Raw genomic sequence first — 21,952 nt, forward strand, 5'->3', positions numbered from 1 at the left:
CACGCAGAGCTTCTATTTTTGCCGGATGCTGGAGCACCATGCATAAAGTCAGCACAGAGCAGCTCGCACGGGAAAGGAAATCGTGTAAAAGAAAAAAACAAAACACCTGGTTGATTTTCTAAATAAAATACACCGTGTTTATGGCGGATCATATTTCCCGCACTACACCTTGAAAACGTTGTAATGGGCTGAGGCCGACCTGAAGTCAACAGGTCAGAGGTTTTCAGATACTGTTTCACCCTGTTGACACCATGAACGAGGAGATACTGATTGTAAAATCACAAAATAAGCAGATCAACAGGTCAGCATCGAGTTGCTGCATGCGACCGGGAGATCAGGATGTTTATGACGCTACATGCTAGTGCTCATGGGAAATCGGGTCTTCCTTCAGGCAAAACACTACCACTTTGGTCCACTGGCGCCTCCAAACTCAACCAAAACTGAAAGTTCTTAAAGCCCCTGTACGGAGCTTTTAACTGGATATGCAAAAGTCTCTGGTTTCTGCTGATGTGTCTCTGTTACCTACAACAGCAAATGAGCCCATCAGTGTGAAGATCTGTCTGTACAGGGGCTTTAAAGGACAATTCCAGGCGAATTCAACTCGGGGGTGTATTTTCATATCATTTTAGGTCTAAAAGAAGGAATCTGAAGATTTTCAGTTTAATCGCTCCTGTTTTGCGGTAGCTGCATCTGTCCCCGCATCGCCACGGCAGCAATGAATGGGAGTGGATGCAAGTTCCGCTGCTTAGGCTGTTTACATCCCTCAAAGCCGCAATTTTTTTCCACAGACAGCGTCAGATGGCGACTCAAACATGCACCGAGAAGTTTATTTACTTCAAGCAAGCCGACATGTTTGTAAAACTAGATCTAATTCAAAGTCTCCTGGAGTCTCCCGCGAGCCCGAAGTTGCAGTGCTGGTGTATTCAGGCGCAGTCGGAGCTACCGCTTGTGTCATAAACACAGGAATATCAACTCTTTACTTGCTTGAAGTGTACATTTTTTCCACAGACAGCGTCAGGTGGCGACTCAAACATGCGCCGAGAAGTTTTTTTTTACTTGAAGCAAGTAAAGAGTTGATATTCCTGTGTTTATGACACAAACGGGAGCTTTCCCACTGCTCCTGAACACATCGCGCACGGCAACTGGGGCTCGCGGGAGACTCCGGGAGACTTTGAATTAGATCTAGTTTTACAAACATGTCGGCTTGCTTGAAGTAAATAAACTTCTCGGTGCATGTTTGAGTCGCCATCTGACACTGTCTGTGGAAAAAAAATGCGGCTTTGAGGGATGTAAACAGCCTAAACAGCGGAACTTACATCCACTCCCATTCATCGCTGCCGTGGCGATGCGGGGACAGATGCAACTACCGCAAAACAGGAGCGATTAAACTGAAAATCTGAAGATTCCTTCTTTTAGACCTAAAATGATAGGAAAATACAGCCCCGAGTTGAATTCGCCTGGAATTGTCCTTTAAGTATTGCTTTAAAGCAACACAATGTAAGATTTTGTACTCTGGTTGAGAGGGGCGACTGTCTGCTACCTGTGTCTTCCCTGGAAAAACACACAGTACCCTACATGGCTTTGTTGCCAGAGCCTGTGAAGTTGCTGGTAACGGTGCCAAGCAAAGGGGGGGGTTTGTGTGTCGCTGGAGCTCTGGAGGGGAGGCTGGTTGGCTGGAGCTCGGTGCACCAGGACCTGTGGAGTGATACCAGATAGATATACTGGACTTGTCTCTACACACAGAAACAACAACTGAAATATCTCATACTTCTATTCGGTTTTGTTTTCATTCATATACAGTAATCCTCACCTTTCATCAGTAGAGCTGTGTCCATGTTTAAATGTCAGAGGTGGATTCATTGACTTGTCACTCTTCATGGACACAGAGGACACAGAGCTGAGAGCAGGAGAAACTGGTCTCACCAAACGGAGTCTAATGGAAAAGAGGAAGACGAACATAGTGACCAAATAACATGTTAATCATTTCACCAGCTGCTGCAGTATGAGAGTGAATGACTAAGTAATGATTGAGGTCTCTTAATGTTACATTAGCAGGTCACAACTTGTCCACCAGAGCATTGTCGAGTTGTTGGATTGTGTATTTGATGAGTTTGATGAGGGACAGGTACAGGTACGGTACAGGTCCCCTACCTGTACCGTTCACCTCCATTGTGTTCACCGAGCAGCTCACGTCACTGCCCCGCTGATCTCAAAACAACATGCACCGATAATTAAAGGTAATGAACCTACTGCTATGGCTATATGGATTATGGCAACTGGCATATTTGCCAAAATGTTAAACTACCCTTAAAAAAAAAAAAAATGTTTTATCTCAGTGAGTGATGAAAATAAAACCGTGATGAGTGAAGAATCCTCACCTCAGAGCGTTATCCTTTAGCCAAGCGGACAACCTCATGTTAGAGCGGACCTGGGTGCAGGGTGGTCTCTTCTTTCGTTTCCTACGGCTGAAGAGTGAGTAGTCCAAGTAGTTTAGTGAACAGAGGAAATCTCACAGGAAACAAACTGTACATTTTCATGTAAAGTAATAATTCAGTTTAGCACTGAATAACTTTTACTGAAATAAGACAGGTCAGTTTAATGTCAGTGTTCATACCTATCGAAACATGGTCTTCAATTAGTTCTTTAAGGTCATTCATTAGTGGTCAAATGCACATTAAAACTTGTTTTGTCTGATCAGGTGATACAAATAAAACAATGATGAGTGAAGAATCCTAACCTCAGAGGGGGATTTTTTTTAATTTCAGGATTATCCTTTAGCCAAGCAGAGCACCAGGAATTAGAGCTGACCTGGGCACAAGGTGGGCTCTTCTGTTGATTCCTGCATGGTGGAAAGAACGGCTGAAGAGTGAGTGGTTCAAGTAGTTTAGTGAACAGAGGAAATCTCACAGCAAACAAACTGTGAGCAGGTCAGAGGTGCAGTGGTGTAGAGGTCGTTGGACGCGAGGGTGCGTCGTCCCCCCAGTCTTTTTTTTTTTTTTTTGAGAGGAACTAAGATGGATTTTGCTACATTTTCACCTTAATTTAAAAGCTCTGGAGTAATTGTGATCGTTAACTACATGACTTGTAACTTGTTACGAGTGAGAATGAGGCTCTCTGCCTTGCGAACCTTGCAACATCAGTGTAGTTACCTGGTCGCCCCCCAGTGTCAGCTGTCCTCTCTGCAGCACCGCGACACAAACTCGCTCCGTAATCTGCATTCTTTTGTTTATGACTACACAAATATACACGTCTAACATTGTATATATCCGCAGCTCCATCTATTGATTTTTTGACGGCTTCGTTGTCAACAAATGCACATGGCCAGGCAGAGGTGTAGCAAAGTAACGGGCAATTTCCACTGGATGCGATTTGTTTCAATTCTGTGTCAGTTTCATGCATCATGTGTTATGATTAGGTACTAGGCCTACTAGGTCTGGTCGAAAAGTTGTTTGTCTAGAGATTATAACACTTTGGCTTGGACTTTCAACACTTTGGAGTGAATGAGACAGTGGCATTAGGCTAGATAACAATTGAACATTACAGTCTTGTTCAGTGACACTAAACTTAGTGTGGCAGTGGATGTTATTTCAATGACGTCACACATTTATTTCAATGACGTCACAGATTTGGTATTTCGATGGCGTCCACCCAGTAAAAAAATCCCCACTACACCACTGCAGAGGTGTAGCAGTTTCAATTTTCATGCAAAGTAATCAGTTAGTTACTTCAGAATAGCCAGCCTCCTCGGGGTCTCTGGGTGACCTTGAAGGGGCTCCACCCAGGGACTCTGCAGTTATATTTGGGTAAGAGAAACCTATCTGGTCTGAACCAGAGGCGTGCTCTGTTGTTGGACTTCTGTACTAGTCACAGTTTGGCCAAAACAAACACACGCTCAAAGATGATCAGTTTCTTTCCTTATTCACACATTTACAGATTTCACCTTTCATCAGCAGAGCTGAGTCCATGTCTGAATGTCAGAGGTGGCTCCATTGACTTGTCACTCTTCATGGACACAGAGGTCACAGAGCTGAGAGCAGGAGAAACTGGTCTCTCCAAACGGAGTCTAGTGGAAAAGAGGAAGAGGAAAATAGTGACAAATAACATGTTAATCATTTTACCAGCTGCTGCAGTATGAGAGTGAATGATGAAGTAATGTTGGGGGTCTCTTAATGTTCACATAATCCTTTGTTTGTGTAACGGATGTGCACTCACTCCACCCATAAAAGACGTGCTAACCAACCTGCCAAGTGGTTGTCAACCTCTTGGCGAAGAGGTTAGCATCGTCGCCTCCGGTGCGGGAGGTCGTGGGATCGAAACCCACATAGGGCAGGCCGTGAGAAACACAACGCAGAGGGCCAGATCGACATCGGCTACATTTGTTTGAGTGTCAGAAGTGGATCCATTGACCTCTTACACCTGTTTCAGTTTAAATAAATTAAATCATTATGAATCAGTTCAGCTTAACAGAACTTTGTTCAATCTGTGGTGATGTCAGTGTCTATGACCGTCTCAGTGTGTATGGCTGTACACACACACAGATAGATAGATAGATGGACGGACAGATAGATAGATAAACATCTCATAATTCAATTAATTTCTTTCCTTATTCTCATATTCACCTTTCATCAGCAGAGCTGTGTCCATGTCTGAATGTCAGAGGTGGCTCCATTGACCAGTCACTCTTCATGGACAGAGAGGACACAGAGCTGAGAGCAGGAGAAACTGGTCTCTCCAAACGGACTCTAGTAGAAAAGAAGACGACGACCATAGTGACCAAATAACATGTTATTCGTTTCACCAACTGCTGCAGTATGAGAGTGAGTGATGAAGTAATGATGGAGGTTTTCATGTTCATATAATCCTCACCTTGTACAAGTAAAGCTGTTTCCATCCAGAGGTGTATACATAAACCCGTTAAAGTTTAAATGAATTAAATACTTATTAATCAATTCAGCTTAAGTGAACTTTTGTTTATTTCTCAAAATATGGTCATAGTATACTAACACCAGACACAACATCATTTCACTGAGAGCAGAGAGAGATCATGCTGTGCTCATAAAATAAGAGGTCATTGAGCTCATTCATTAAAAAAACTTGTTTTATCTGAGTGAGTGATGAAAATAAAACAATGAGTGAAGTATCCTCACCTCGGAGGATGAGTTTTTTTTATTTCAGGATGATCCTTTAGCCAAGCGGAGATCCTGGAATTAGAGCGGATGCGGACGTAGAGTGGTCTCTTTTTTCGTTTCCTACAGCTGAACAGTGGGTAGTTTGGTGAACAGAGGAAATCTCACAGCAAAAAAACTGTGACCACATTAGAGGTGTAAGATCCCCATGTAGCAGTTTATAATCATTTATAAGCTTTGTTTTTAATTTCCATGTAAAGTAATCATTCAATTTAGCACTATTACATTCATTAGTGGGCAAATACACATTAAAACTTGTTTCATCTGATCAAGTGATAAAAAAGAAATCATGATGAGTCCTCACCTCAGAGGAAGATTTTTTTTCATTTTAGGATGATCCTTTAGCAAGGCGTGTCTCTTTTTTTGTTTCCTGTGTGATGGAAAGAACAGCTGAGGAGTGAGTGGTTAAAGAAGTTAAGTGAACAGAGAAAATCGCACAGTAGTTTAGAGATCCAGTCTCACCTCTGAGCTGTGGCCTTGTTCTCATCTTGTTTTTTGATCAAGGTTAACAAAGAAGGGATCAACTCATCTACCTCCTCACTCTGACTCATTGCAGCCGTAGTGTTCACACAAACAAACAGATCCAACTCCTGAAGAGAAAACAGGAGTTGACACAGTTAAAAGGGACCGTACATCGTCCTATACGTCCATTTAGTCTGGGGCCGTTGACTCGCTGTTTTGGTAGGCAACGGAACCAGGGCGAGAGAAACAGGCCTTTCCGTCAAAATAAAAGCACCGAGCTAATAAAATGGGGTGAAACTCTTTCATTTAAGGAATATAATTTACAAGAAAGTCCCAGAGTCATTAAGTTAACATTTCGCTTTTATTGTATTACAAGTTAATGTCTATTTTATAAGTTTTATGTTGGTGAACGATTTTATTTTGGTGAATTTGGTGATTTCGGTATCCGCTACAGACAGGAACCAGAATGCAGACAAAATTCGGAGGTAACAGACACCAGGCTCTTCGCTTGTCTGAAAAGCCTGGTGATGCGAGGCTAACGTCGACTAGACAGCGACGCTGAGCTAATCTGTCTTTGAATGCATAAAAACTTAATCATTTCCACATTTCTACATCCATATAGTGTGAGGTAGGTGAAACTCAGTGAATAAATGAACTGTGTGGAGGGTTGGACTGGACTTGATTGGACTTGAAGGACATGAAGGCACTGCACTTTAAAGTTGCATTTATTTATTTATTATTTCATGTTTGTGTGTGTGTGTGTGTGTGTGTGTGTGTGTGTGTGTGTGTGTGTGTGTGTGTGTGTGTGTGTGTGTGTGTGTGTGTGTGTGTGTGTGTGTGTGTGCGTGTGTTTGTTGTCTATGTGATTTTACTTGAACTGCTCAGCTTGCTCTTAAAGCAGAAGTACAGTGATCCGGTCGTTTTGGCTAATGCTGCGTTCCAGGCCGGCTTTTGAAACTGTAAATTACAGCTTCATGTCACAACTTACGCTTTTTGTAGCGTTCCAGGCAACCCACTCGTGTTTTTCCGACCTGTTTTACCTGTGAAAGTCACTATAACGGCCACTCATAACTTCCGACCCGTGAAGTCGTACCAGATCAAACTGGTACGACTTCACAGGTCGGAAAAACAGGAGTTACGGGCTGCCTTGAACGCACCATAACAGTCCTCGTCCCTACGTCACCACATTCACGGCGTCCCTTGGCTGCACACACAGCCCTGCATGCCGTTCTCTCTCCTCATTGGATAAAAACTGTAGGATACGAGAAAAGTTTTCTCCTCGGCTCAGAGCAGAGCAGAGGGACTGACAGACCCGTGTTTCGGTCCAAACACTCTATGTAAGTGATTGCTGTCGGAAGATAGAACTATTTAAGACTTATATTAACACAAAAATATCACTTACTTCTGCTTTAAATTGCCCCTCGGGGATAAATAAAGTTTTTTTGAATTTAATTGAATTTAATTGAATTAGATAATTAAATAAAGACATTTAATATTTATTTAGGCCTTTAATCATTCACATCTGTATTATCAATTTTGCTGAAAGGTGTACAGAAATGGCCGTTTGTCGCGCCGAGTTGTCACGAGCTGCAACACGAGTTTACCCGAGTAAGGAAAACGAATTTGATTGGTCGTTAGCGAGCGGGCGGGATATTCAAAGCTTGGGGCGAGCCCGAGCTCCGTGTGTGTGTGTGTGTGTGTGTGTGTGTGTGTGTGTGCGTGTCTCAGACGTTTGAATGACGGATGACGGATCCAATATCAGTGGCTGATGAATCGTGTACAGGCTGACGTATAATCCGTGCGCCTGCATTATCCAATGCGAAAAGAAAATACCCCACTTTCACCCCGGATTTACTCAAAAATAGAATTTTGCACAAAATTTGACCTACATCGTCTGAAAGATGAGTTATTACACTAATTTTATGACCCAGAGTGGGCTCAAATTCAATTTTCTTTTCTGCACACCTTTAATGTTCTTTTTGTCCTCCTTAATTCAGAATTAAATAAACCTTAAGATTTGACATTGTGTTGTTTTTGTTTGTATGTTTTTGCTGTTGTTTGTTTGTTTTTTGTTGTTGTTTTGTTTTTGTTGTTTTTGTTTGTTTGTGTTTTGAGGGGGGTAGGCCTACCTGTCTTCATTGTTTGTTTTTTTCTTTATATTTTATGTGTAGGCTATGTGTCTTTTACTGTAATGTATCGATAAATGATTACCCTACATACAGTACAGCAAAAGAAGACGGTAAAATGAAAAAAAAAAAAAAAAGAACACAGAAGCTGTAGTTTTGACTCGCCATCTTGAACTTCTTAAGATGCTTATCGACGTAAGCATTAAAAAAAAAAAAAAAAGATACAAAACGGAGACACTGATGGGTCTGTGGGTCTCGTGATCATGTTGACAAAAACCTGAGAGAAACCAACAGACACGTTGAGTTTTATGAATCGTTTTGTGGTACTTCGAGGTAAAAAAGTGAAAGTAGTTTGAGAAGGGCGCATGACGTCTGTCCGACCTCAGTAACCCTAAACCTAACCGCGATTTTGACGCGGAAGTCGGACAAATGAGCGGTCAGACCATAATACATCCATGGGTCAGACTGACGTAATGTTATGGACGGACGGGCGGACTGACGTACGGACGGACTCCGTTTGGGAAGCACTGGCTTCACAAAACTTAACATTGCAGTGCCCAAGTAGTGCCTGATACATGAACAAAGTTTTTCAACTGCAGTTTCATCTACTACAGCAACCTGCGATGATGTTACTTAGAAAGTACATCATCTACGTGACCTGAGGAGGATGTCTATCTTCGATTAGGAAATAACGTTTGAGATAAACAGTTAACAATAATAAACAATAATATAACATAACTGAGTGAATTAAACTCACCTTAAAGCCGTTTATTCACTTTCCGAGTGACTTTTACACCAGCCCTTTCCACATAGGACGCGGTGAGCGCATCTGGAGTTCGGTAAAGTTGGACAGATTCGAACTTCCGGGATCAATCAATCTGAGGCGAAACGTAAAAAAAAAAAATGCCTCTGTCCCACCGTAATAGCAGAGACTATGAGCTACAAGGACCAAAACCCCGTTTAGTTTTGTTTTGTTTTACAAAAATAAGCCGTCCTCCGAGCTGGACGGATAACACTGATCTGAGCAAGATGTGAAGAAGTGCCAGCTTGCCGAGATGTCGCTCGTGGAATGCCGTGGGATGCATCTCGGCAGAACCAGAGCAGAACCAAAAAAAAAAACCGCTATGGTGGCCCCGAGGTGCAAATCACAACGGCAAATCTGAAAACACAACGGCAAAAGAGAGAGGTTAACATAAGAGCGTCTTCACTAAATCTCATATTAACCCTGTGAAGCTTGATCAAATCATCAAATTATCACAACATTTATTTGATTAATATTTTATTAGATAAGTTTAATTATAACATTATTTGATTCAATGCAGACAGTAAGTAGGCTATATGAACTGTAAGTGACAGTATGTTATTTTTTACAGGAACTTTACAAAATTAGCAAAAGTTTGAGATAGAGGCCCTTGAAACTCATGTAGGAAATGTGATAGTGTTATGACCTTATTCTGAGATGAACAATTGTTTCACATAGGGTATCATTTTCAGATCTTTTGGGGCCACAGTATTTTTAATTAATTTCTTCAGATATTTATGGATTGTTAACTTTTACTTGTGCAAACGTTTGGGGACCTTTCAATTTATGAAACACTCTAGGCTTTATCAATTAATCTGGGCTTAATTGGCTCGTTCAGGCTGGAAACATTTAGATAATTTTCATCTGAGGAGAAATTTTCAGATTCTGTGGTGTCGAAGCACTTCCAGTTTGAAATTTTGACCGCCTGAATTGTAGCTAATAGAAAAAGCGCATAATGGAAACTGAAAAAGTCAACACAGGGTGTGCTGGAGACTAAGAAAACCTCCAGATAAAACTGCACATCTACTGTGCAGAGAAGCAAACTTTCTTAACTTATCTTAACTTTTGAAAGTCAGTTTCTGTAATCTGCTGAGCAAAATCTGGATAAATCATTTTTGAAAACAAGTACAGTTACTTCACCCCAAATGAAGAGAGAGTCAGTACAGAGAATAACTGATAACATCGTGCAACACATAGCCTATGAGATAGTTTGACAGTGAGACTTATCACAGGACCAGGGGACTCAGTGGCTGCTGCCTGGAAACAAACTGTTAATGAGACAAGATCACACAAAAACAAACATGACACTTTGTTTATTTTGAGTAAATAGCCTATATAAAGGCATACATGCAGTGGTTTACAGATGTTTGCAGAACAGAGGAAGTAAAGAACATAACATAACATAATGGAAAAACTATAAATTCAGTCAAACAAAACCTCCATATTTAATAATAATAATAATAAATTGTATTTATAACGCACTTTTACAAGTGCTCAAGCACGCTTGCATAACACAATAAAATATAGAACAATGTGGATAACACACAATTAAGATACACAAACAATGTGGAAGGTAAAAAAAAAAAGACAGTAAAAAAGAACAGTTTACAGATTAAAAGCCAGTTTAACCCTCCTTCCTTCTGGGTCAAATTGACCCAATCTGTTCCCTTCCTCCATACTTCCTTTCTCCCTTCCTTCTTTCCAGAATAATTTTTCTCTTCCTTCCTTCCTTCCTTCCCTTCGTCCTTATTTCTTCTTCCTTCCTCTTTTGATCCAATTGACCTGATCTGTTCCCTCCCTCCATCTTTCTTTCCTTCCCTTTTCCCTTCCTTCTTTCCCTTCTTCTTCCTTCCTTGAGTGAATCTGTTCCCTCCCTCCATCTTTCTTTCCTTCATTTTTCCCTTCCTTCTTTTCACAATCCTTTTTCCCTACCTCCCTCCCTCCCTCCCTTCATCCTTACTTCTTCCTTCCTTTTTGACCCAATCTGTTCCTTCCCTCCTTCTTTTTCCCTTCCTTCTTTCTTCCCATCTTTCCCTTCGTCCTTCCTTCCTTCCTTGACACATGCAAACACAACAGGAGGGGGGCAGGTTGTTAAAGGGATAGTTCACCCAAAATTGAAATCTACTCACCCTCATGTTGACTAAGGGCTGGGAGAAGCTTCAGAGTCCTCCGTGGCTTCTCTGAGTTACAGGGGGTCTCGGCGTGGCAGTGCAAGTCCATATAACGGTTGCAAATGGATACCAACTGTCTTCGTAACAAAAAGTCACACCAAAAAACATCCAAATACCTCCATGCTGCTCGTATGTAATGTCCGTCTTGTATTGAAGCCCCGAAATGCGAAATTGTCCCGAAAAAAATTAAATAAGTCTATATTTCAAGCTTGTTTGTAGCGGACGCTCCTCTTCCCAGTTCGTCCAAATTTGACAAACCGGGAAGAGGAGCTTCGAGAAGCATGGAGGTATTTGGATGTTTTTTGGTGTGTCTTTTTGTTACGAAGACAGTTGGTGTCCATTTGCAACCGTTATATGGACATGCACTGCTACGCCGAGACCCCCTGTAACTCAGAGAAGCCACGGAGGACTCTGAAACTTCTCCCAGCCCTTAGTCCACATGAGGGTGAGTAGATAATGAGTGAAATTTCAATTTTGGATGAACTATCCCTTTAAGTGATTTGTGGGTGAGCAGGACGATTTTGAATTGTATACGGTGTGAGATGGGGATGCCAGTGCAGTTTTTGGAGGACGGGGGTGATGTGTTCTCGGGAGCGGGTGTGGGTGAGCAGGCGCCAAGCGGGCAGCTGAGTTCTAAATGTATTGGAGTTTATTGAGGAGTTTGGACGATGAGCCGTATAGGATGCTGTTGCAGTAATCAAGTCTGGATGTTATGAAAGCATGGATCAGGGTTTTGGCAGCAGAGAAGGTGAGTGAGGGGCAAAGACGGGCAAAAACACTACAACACTGATGTGACGTGAGGGCGGCTGGAGCTGCTCCCAGTTGAAATAGGGTGAGGGTAGTGTTCATCCTGGACAGGTCTATCACAGGGCCGAACAATGCACACTCACTCACATTCACATACTACGGGCAATTTTTTGGGACTGTGGCAGCCAGGAAGCCTAAGTACCAGGAGACACAGGGAGAACATGCAAACTAAAGGTGGCAGCGCTAAACAACACACCACCGTGCTGCCTGAAGAAGACAACAACTAGCACACAGTCCAGTTAGATATCATGACACAATGTATAACAATGAGTGTAAACTACAGTATAAAAATGGAATAATCCTACACTACCAAATCCTGATATAAGTATTATAAGTATTAAGTAAACAGTATCAAATACAAAAAAAATAAAACATTAACACTTACTGTCTTGAAAAATACATTGAGATATCACATTCAAGAGGACAGAGTTATGCTTTGTGACCTCAAAGCATTCCTGTCATATCACATTTAAGAAAAATGTGATGGAGGCACATTTCAAATTTTATGTGCTTAGTATGGCATCTGTGCACGCTGGTGTCAAAAACGTACAATGCTCAGAAAGACTGGGGCCATTTATTACGATGACAATGTGTTTTTTTCTAGGACTGCAGCAGTGGGTTGTGAGTGAGTAGCACCTTTTTAAATTTCACACAGAGTCACCGAGGACCCGACTCCAAACCCAGCGTACAGAGGTTCAGTGAATGTGCAGCTGAAGGTGTGGAGGTGGATCACTTTGTCCCAACGGACGCCATAGAAGGACAGGATGCCGGCAGAACAGTCAAGATGTAGTGCTACTCTGTTAAAGACAGAGGAGGAGGGTATGACTGTTTCGTGGTGGTTGTGCCAGACAGAGTATTTACCACCAGAGCAGCACAAACTCCAGGATTTGTCATTCCCTCCAAACCTGCTGTTAGGTCCGCTGCCTCTTTGTATTCCTCTGTAAGTTACTGCTATATCAACAAGTCCTTCCCACTCAACCTCCCAGTAATGGCGGCCACTCAGACCCTCTCTACACAGCAGCTGACAAATGTCAAACCTATCTGGGTGATCGGAGTAATCCATGGCCCCCTGCACCTTCGTCACAGATCTGTTGTCTTTTGACACTTTGAGGTTTCTGTGGGCTGTATTGAGGTCCGGAGTGAGCGTACTGGCATCTGAGGGTGAGAGCAATACATAAATCTGTAGCAGTTTATTATCAAGTAGCTACACAAAAGTTGTACACAAATATAAACGTTGTAAAATTGTATATGATAACGTTTTCTCTCGCTCTATTGATTGATTTCTCGCTGGCTTTGTTGGAAACAAATGCACATGGCCAGGAGGAGGGTTGGCAAAACAGAGGAAATTCTATTCAATTCAACTGTGTGGTCATTTTGGAAGATGCAGTTTGTGCTATTGTTGAGCTGGACTGCGTTATACAAAGAAGTGTGTCTGTTATCTAGCCTACCCTCACTGATTTCAATGGGTTCAAGAAAGACCTTGACCGTCTGACCACCAAAAAACATCTAATCCGAGAAACCTAGTGGATATTTGTGCTAAATGAAAGAAATCTCCCCAAGGTGTGCCTGAGATATGACCTTTACAAGAATGGGATGGATGGACATAATTCCTCTACCAAATAAAAACTTATTAGACTGCATTACTTTTAGTAGGCATTCATCAGATGAGATGAGAGATTTCAAACTAAGACAATTGTATGTGTTATATTGTCTCCTTGTATAAACTGAAAACAGACTTACATTTTTTCAGACCTGGACTCAACGCATCCTTTCCACAATGATCCAGACTGAAATAAGACAGACCAGGGTAACGTCAGTGTCCACATTTATGGAAACATGGCCCTTTCCTTGTGTGATGATATGTGATATATGATCAATATGTATATATACATTATCTCACAAATGGTTCAAAGCAACATGATATATCTCCCCTAGTAGTGTACCTGTACACTCCCTTGCTAACTTATCTTAAACTCCTGGAGCAAAAAAATCAATGGTAAAACATGACGTAGTTACTTTATTCACAGCTCTGCTACTGGGAAAAGCCAGAAAGCCTCTTTGTACCTGAGTTTTTCCAGTCTCCACTGTGGATTCTTGAGTCCAGCAGACAGCAGCTTCTCTCCTGGCTCTCCTGGATGATTGTAGCTCAGGTCCAGCTCTCTGAGATGAGAGGGGTTGGACTTCAGAGCTGAGGTCAGGGATACGCAGCCTTTCCCTGTGATCTGACAACCAAACAACCTGCAAACACACAAAAAAAGTTTACAGATTTGAAAGTAAATTTCCAAAGTACATTGTTCCCATTCATCCCGTGAGCAAGCTGATGAGCCCTTACTTGAGAGTTTCCAGTTTACAGTGCTGACTCCCCAGGCCAACAGAAAGCAGTTCCACACCTGAATCCTGAAGGTCATTGCTGCTCAAGTCAAGCTCTTTCAGACAAGACGACTGTGAGCTCAGAACAGATGAGAAGTTTTGACCAGATTCTGCCCTGATGTTGGTTTGGTTTAGTCTGGTGAGAGTAGAAATGTTCATTGTTATTATCAGGATAACAGAGTAACTTTCTCCAAATAAAGTAAAAAAAAAAAAAAAAAAACTATTCGAACCTTCCTTGCCATTGAAAACCAAAATAAAAAAGGTTGGACAATTACTACAATTTTTAGTTATGCTAATGCTAGGTTTTTATGAATTGCAGCAATGTGTGTCATTAGGTGCACAACTTTAATGTGGACAGAAATACCTCAACAACTACTAGATGGATTTCCAACTTTTCATGCCATTTAGTTTTGTAGGTGTTGAGTCATAAATAAGAGTATTGGGCAAACTGAACATTGACATAATTATTGAGATATACATCTTGAAGAAACATGAATGACTGAACCAATTTTTCTGATAATCCATTCAATATCTGCTAATTCCTTACACCAACCATGTTGATATCACTTAAGTTCTTACTACACTCTATTAAAATCTCTGATCTGCATTTGCAAAAACAAAACATTTTTTCAATATGCAAACTACAACATTTGAGTTGTAGTTGCTGCACAAATAAATGTTAGAAAGAAGTGTTATTAGCTGCTCCAACCTGAGAGTTTCCAGTGTACAGTGTGGACTCTTCAATGAATTGCAGAGTAGCTCCACTGCTGATTCATCCATGGTGTTGCGACTCAGGTCCAGCACCTTCAGGTTAGAGGACTTGGTGCTAAGAACCGAGGCCAGTGCTGTGTAGCTCTTCACTCCAAGCTCACAACCATTTAACCTGGAGAAGCAGAGAAAAGCCAAATAACATCAGAACATCAAAATAAAAACATTCCACAATTCAGAATTTAGTTAAACAAAACTTCCACAAGCAACTGGTTTGTGAGGTGAATGGAGCTTGTTTTTGCACCAAAATGTCCTTTGAATTACACTTTCCTTTTGACTTGGTCGGTTAGGAATTGCTTTTAGCTTTGCAATGTTTAATGATGATTACACAGACATTAATTAAGAGATTTAGGATCCCACAGGATCCCCCCCAAAAAACAAAAATCTAACCTGAGGGATTTCAGCCTACAATCTGAACACTTCAGGGCAACTGAGAGCTGCTCCACTCCTGAATCCTGCAGGTTGTTGGTACTAAGATCCAAGTCTTCCAGGCGGGAAGTCCGGCAGCTGAGAACTGATGCCAGAGCTTGACAGCTTCTCTGTGACAGGTTACAGCTGCTCAACCTTAAGAGGAAATGACAGAAAACAGTATTATTTGTTTTTTTCCCCTGCTTTTAAGAGACGTGTTTAAAACACATTCAATTTGATCTACTATCTCTAAACCTACACAGATTTTTTGGAGGCCCTGATCACTGGCAGCAGCTCCTGGAGGCCTTGGTCTGAGGCAGAGTATTTCCTCAGGTCAAACACATCCAGAGCTTCTCCTGATGACAGTAAGATGAAGACCAGTGCTGACCATTGAGCAGGGGACCGTTTTTTGTCGGTAAGTCTTCCTGAACTCAGGTACCGTTGGATCTCCTGCTCCACAGAGTGATATTTCAGCTCATTCAGACAATAGAAAAGATTGATGCTTCTCTCTGCAGAGGGACTCTCCCTCGTCTTCTGCTTGATGTACTCAATCATTTCCTGATTGGTCTGTGGTTTGGTTTGTGGTGATGCTTTCAGTAGGCCCTGTAGAAGTGTCTGATTGGTCGACAGAGACAGACCCAGCAGGAAGCGCAGGAGCAAGTCCAGGTGTCCATTTGGACTCTCTAAGGCTTTGGTCACTGCAGTTTGGTGAAGACATTTTAGGTCAGATTTTGTGTTTTCTGTGTTAGGTTTCTGAGAGGCTGATTCACCCCTAAGAAAGAGATTCACTCCAGAGTTGACGAAGGTCAGATGAACATGAAGAGCAGCCAGAAACTCCTGAACACTCAGATGGACGAAGCAGAAAACCTTGTCCTGGTACAGGCCTCTCTCCTCTCTAAAGATCTGTGTGAACACTTCTGAGTACACTGAGGCTGCTCTGATATCGATGCCACACTCTGTCAGGTCTGATTCATAGAAGATCAGGTTTCCTTTCTGCAGCTGCTCAAAAGCCAGTTTTCCCAGAGACTCAATCATCTCCCTGCTCTCTAGACACCAGTGTGGATCTGTCTCAGTTCTTCCATCGTACTTGACGTTCTTCAGTTTGGTCTGAACCACCAGGAAGTGGATGTACATCTCAGTCAGGGTCTTGGGCAGCTCTCCTCCCTCTCTGGTCTTCAACAGCTCCTCCAGAACTGTAGCAGTGACCCAGCAGAAGACTGGGATGTGGCACATGATGTGGAGGCTTCGTGATGTCTTGATGTGGGAGATGATCCCTCTGGACTGCTCCTCATCTCTGAACCTCTTCCCGAAGTACTCCTCCTTCTGTGGGTCAGTGAACCCTCTGACCTCTGTCACCATGTCAACACACTCAGGAGGGATCTGATTGGCTGCTGCAGGTCGTGTGGTTATCCAGAGGTGAGCAGAGGGAAGCAGTTTCCCCCTGATGAGGTTGATCAGCAGCACGTCCACTGAGGTGGACTCTGTCACATCAGTCAGGATCTCAGTGTTGTGGAAGTCCAGAGGAAGTCGACACTCGTCCAGACCGTCAAAGATGAAGACGACCTGGAACTGATCAAACCTGCTGATTCCTTCTTCTTTGGTTTCAGGGAAGAAGTGATGGACAAGTTCCACCAAGCTGAACTTTTTCTCTTTCAGCAGATTCAGCTCTCTGAAAGTGAATGGAAATGTTAACTGTATACTGCGGTTGGTTTTGTCTTCAGCCCAGTCCAGAGTGAACTTCTGTGTTAAGACTGTTTTCCCAATGCCAGCCACTCCTGTCGTCAACATCAATCGTACAGGTTTATCTCCACCATCCGTGCATTTAAATATGTCTTCATGTCCGATGGTTTTTTCTGGTCTGTTGGGTTTCCTGGATGCTGTTTCAATCTGTCTGACCTCGTGTTTATCACTGACATCTTGGTTTCCACCCTCTGGGATGTACAGCTCTGTGCAGATCTGCTTCAGAAGGCTTGGGTTTCCTGCTTTTGCGATTCCCTCAAACAAACACTGGCACTTTTTCGCCAGGTTAGATTTGACGTGACGCTGGCAAATGGCAGCAGGCCAGTCTGAGTGGGCAAACAACAAAGACAATCAATAAGCTGAGGTTACATTTAACAATGACAGGAATTTTCTTGAGGAATGAGTTCAGGATAAATTCAAGAAGAAACGCTATAGAAGAGTTATGAAAATTTAGTTTAGAGGGTCAGTATTTGTGTAAGGTTAGTTATAGTTAAAAGTGCAACAAGGTTTGCACCTGAGCACAGTGCTGGCAATTCTACAGATGATTTGGGGCCAGTTTCCCGATAACGTTTTTTCTTAGCGCTAAGAAGACTCAAAAGGTTTATCTTTCCAAAGTTGTTTGCCTACCTATGTCTGATTCCCAAACTGTTTCTCAGGAGGTTCCTCAAGAATGACTTTGCTACTGTAGCCGATGTTATCTGGCCCTCTGCGTTGTGTTTTGGTACGGACTGCCCCAGGTGGGGTTCGAACCCTGCTCTCCTGCACCGCGGGCAACGATGCAAACCGTTTTGCCAAGAGGTCAATGACCGCTTGGCTGTCTGGTTTGCACGTCCTTTTTTTTTATGGGTGAGTGAGTGCACCGCGGACTTTCCGTTACACTACGAATGATGTAAGGTGCGCTGTCCACGAGAAGGTGCTGAAATTGGCTGACATCGATTGCTCAGGAATCGTTCTATCATTTCAAGCGGAGCATTACATGATTGACAGCATGTGCATCCTTTGCAAATAAAACGTCAACTGGATGCTTACGTTATTATCAACTACAGCTCTTCTACAGTTGTTCAACTGGAGATGATCAGCGGTTTCCAAACTTCGTGAGTTGAAATATCACGTCTAAGAGAGCTCCAGACCAACCTTACCAATGAAAGTCGCGGGAAAAATATTCTTAGCAAAGAATGCTTCGGGAAAAATGTTAAGACAGAAAAAGTAAAGATTAAGAACGACGTAGCGTTACGAAGGCTTTGGGAAACCAGTCCCTGATCTGTGTATTAGGCATGATTGTGTGTCGACCCACAGGTCATGATACTGCTGAAACATTTTAAATATTTAGACTATCAAATGTCTAAAGTGATGTAATTATGTGGGTACAAACCAGACACACTAAGCTGTCATTGATTTATTCTTCTATCCTATAGCTGAGTTTCAAGATGTCTCTGGATGTGTAGCTCTATCCCCTATTTGTTCTTTATTTCATATTAAAGTGTATTAAAAATCCTCTTACTTCTCTCCAGAACGTCAGCAAGTGCCGTCTGCTTCATTGTATTCAGGAAGTGCACCGTGATTTTGAGAAATGTCTTTGAGTTTCTCCTCCTTTGCTTTTGCTCCTCTTCATGCATCACGTCCTTATCTTTGCCTAAATAATCTGGTGTCAGGGTCCTCCTCAGCATCTCCAGCTCATTCTCCACAAAAGTGTGAATGTTCTTCTTAAGCGACTAAAAACATAAAATTTGATTTAATATTGACTCAGATAATATAGTGAAAGTTAACATTTCTAACAGATAAAACGTGTATTATTGCACATTTACATACTGTGAATATAGAGTCCAGATCCATTTGTTTCAGCAGGGTGGACTGATCAGCGGGAGAATCTGCTCTTTTCAACTTTTTTCTGGATAAAAACACAAGAAAACATTTACACTTCACACAGTAGCAACTGAGACTGAGGTGTATTTTGTTAAACTTACTTAAACACCCATCTTGAGAGTATGTTTCTTCATTTCATTTCAGACTGTATGTGTCTCTGTAGATGGATTGTACTGCTGGTAAAAACTTACTTCTTTTTACAAGAGCAGCGTTTTTTTCTAGGATTGTTGATACGATTTTCTGATCTGTCACTCCTCATGGACACAAAGCTGGGTGCAGGAGAAACTGCTCTTCTCAACTTTTTTCTGAAAGAAAGCATTGCACACAGTTGGCACTAAGATTGAGGTAGGGTTAACTGAATTTATGTTGTGAACTTATTTTGTGATAATGTATCCAAGAAATCCAAATATGTCAAGCCACTCCAGCTCATACTAATATTAATTTCTGTTTTTATAATCCTACTACTACTTTTTTCTGAATAAAAACAAAGGAAAACATTCACACTGCACACAGTAGCCACTGAGACTGAGGTGTATTTGGTTAAACTTACTTAAACACCCATCTTGAGAGTATGTTTCTTCATTTAATTTCAGACTGTATGTGTCGCTGTAGGTGGATTGTACTGTTAGTAAAAACTTACTTCTTTTTATTGGGGCAGAGGCTTTTTCTAGGATTGATGAGATGATCTTCTGACCCGTCACTCCACATGGACACAGAGCTGTGTTCAGGAGAAACTGCTCTTCTCGACATTGTTCTGAAAGAAAGCATTGCACACAGTTGCCACAAAGACTGAGGTAGGGTTAACTTTAGAGTTTATTTTGTGAACTTATTTTGTGATAATGCATCCAAGAAATCCAAACATGTCGAGCCGCTCCAGCTCATACTAATATTAATTTCTGTTTTTATGCTCCCATCATCCTCACCTTTGACCAGCGGAGCTGTGTCCATCTCTGAATGTCGGTGAAGGATCCTTTGACGTGTCACTCCTCGTGGACACGGGGCTGATTACAGGAGGACCCCTCTCCAAAACAAGTCTGGGGGAAAACAGGAAGACCAGAGTGACCAAATTAATTTTTACATCCAAACATTTCCAGCCGCTCCAGCCTCATACTAACACTAATTTCTGTTTTTATGTTCCCATCATCCTCACCTTCGATCAGCGGAGCTGTGTCCATCTCTGAATGTCGGTGAAGGATCCTTTGACGTGTCACTCCTCGTGGACACGGGGCTGATTACAGGAGGACCCCTCTCCAAAACAAGTCTGGGGGAAAACAGGAAGACCAGAGTGACCAAATTCATTTTTGCATAAATAACCACTTTTGGGACAGCTGCAGAGGAGTTTGCTCTACATATGTAACATGTACCATTCTGCCACTGGTTTGTCTCTTGTTTCCTGTTTTATTGTGAAATTATTTGTGTCTTCTCGTCTTCCTGTGCTCGCCCTCTTGTGATTATCTCAGGTGTCTCACCTGTGTTGACTGACCTACCTGTGTTTCCTTTCTCACTCGAGTGCTTAACCTCAGTGTTTCCTCATTGTACTTTGTTCATTGGTCTGGGTTCATCAGTTCATCAGTGTTCCTGCCTGTGTTTTCTTCCCCTTGAGTTAAATAAATCAGCTTTTTTTCATTTCACCACAGCAGTTTCTGTGTCTGAGTCTGCATTTGGGGTCAGGTCCTCGTCGAACTGTGACACATTTCTTCACAACGTTGGGGTGGGGCTTAACTCAACAGTTCCAAACATGTCTGCTTTCATACTTAATAACTAAATTCAAACAACTGAGGACCCAGGTACACCTAGTGTAACCAAGAAAGTTAATTTACACTAGTAACAGCTGCTGTCGCCCCACACAGTCCATCTGCAGCTGACGTGGGCCGGCTGCTGCTGCTGCTGCTGCTGCTGCTGCTGCTGCTGCATGTGAGTAAATGATGAAAGTAATGATGGAGGTTTTAATGTTCCCATCATCCTCACCTTCCATCAGCAGAGCTGTGTCCATCTCTGAACATCAGTGGATGCTCCTCTGATCTGTCACTCCTCATGGACACAAAGCTGGGTGCAGGAGAAACTGCTCTTTTCAACTTTTTTCTGAAAGAAAGCATTGCACACAGTTGGCACTAAGATTGAGGTAGGGTTAACTGAGTTTATTTCGTGAACTTATTTTGTGCTAATGCATCCAAGAAATCCAAACATGTCGAGCCGCTCCAGCTCATACTAATATTAATTTCTGTTTTTATGTTCCCATAATCCTCACCTTTGACCAGCGGAGCTGTGTCCATCTCTGAATGTCGGTGAAGGATCCTTTGACATGTAACCCCCCAAGAACACAGGGCTGATCATTTTTGCATAAATAACCACTTATGGGACAGCTGCAGAGGAGTTTGCTCTACATATGTAACATGTACCATTCTGCCACTGGTTTGTCTCTTGTTTCCTGTTTTATTGTGAAATTATTTGTGTCTTGTCTTCCTGTGCTCGCCCTCTTGTGATTACCTGAAAAACCTGACTTTACACTAGTAACAGCTGCTGCCGCCCCACACAGTCCATCTGCAGCTGATGTGGGCCGGCTGCTGCTGCTGCTGCTGCTGCTGCTGCATGTGAGTAAATGGTGAAAGTAATGATGGAGGTTTTAATGTTCCAATCACCCTCACCTTCCATCAGCAGAGCTGTGTCCATCTCTGAACATCAGTGGATGCTCCTCTGATCTGTCACTCCTCATGGACACAAAGCTGGGTGCAGGAGAAACTGCTCTTTTCAACTTTTTTCTGAAAGAAAGCATTGCACACAGTTGGCACTAAGATTGAGGTAGGGTTAACTGAGTTTATGTTGTGAACTTATTTTGTGCTAATGCATCCAAGAAATCCAAATATGTCGAGCCGCTCCAGCTCATACTAATATTAATTTCTGTTTTTATAATCCTACTACTACTTTTTTCTGAATAAAAACAAAGGAAAACATTCACACTGTTTTTATGCTCCCATCATCCTCACCTTTGACCAGCGGAGCTGTGTCCATCTCTGAATGTCGGTGAAGGATCCTTTGACATGTCACTCCTCGTGGACACGGGGCTGATTACAGGAGGACCCCTCTCCAAAACAACTCTGGGGGAAAACAGGAAGACAGCCAGAGTGACCAAATTCATTTTTGCATAAATTACCACTTTTGGGACAGCTGCAGAGGAGTTTGCTCTACATATGTAACATGTACCATTCTGCCACTGGTTTGTCTCTTGTTTCCTGTTTTATTGTGAAATTA

Source organism: Trachurus trachurus, assembly GCF_905171665.1.
Source record: "Trachurus trachurus genome assembly, chromosome: 22".
Classification (NCBI taxonomy): Eukaryota; Metazoa; Chordata; class Actinopteri; order Carangiformes; family Carangidae; genus Trachurus; species Trachurus trachurus.